The sequence below is a fragment of the Haliaeetus leucocephalus genome, unplaced genomic scaffold, assembly GCF_000737465.1.
Source record: "Haliaeetus leucocephalus isolate CR32 unplaced genomic scaffold, Haliaeetus_leucocephalus-4.0 Scaffold184, whole genome shotgun sequence".
Lineage (NCBI taxonomy): Eukaryota > Metazoa > Chordata > Aves > Accipitriformes > Accipitridae > Haliaeetus > Haliaeetus leucocephalus.
Window position 1 is genome coordinate 14,731,027 of NW_010972620.1, and position 258 is coordinate 14,731,284.

The following is a 258-nucleotide window of genomic DNA, read 5'->3' on the forward strand; positions in this document are numbered from 1 at the left end:
CTCTCACTCTCACAGTACTGTCTCCCTTTTCCTCAGCATTCCTTTTCATTTCCCAGTGTCTGAAATCTCTTCCCCAGTCAATGATCCCAACTCTAAGTAGTAGTGAGCATCCTTCTTCATCTGGTTCTTTACTCTTGTTGGTTGGTATAGACCCTGCTCTGATGCTGGTTTAGGTAAAAACCATCAGGCTGAAGCTATTTAGTCCCCTCGGAGTTTCCATCTTAAGTAATTCTCCCCCTACAGAGTACCTGAACTGCC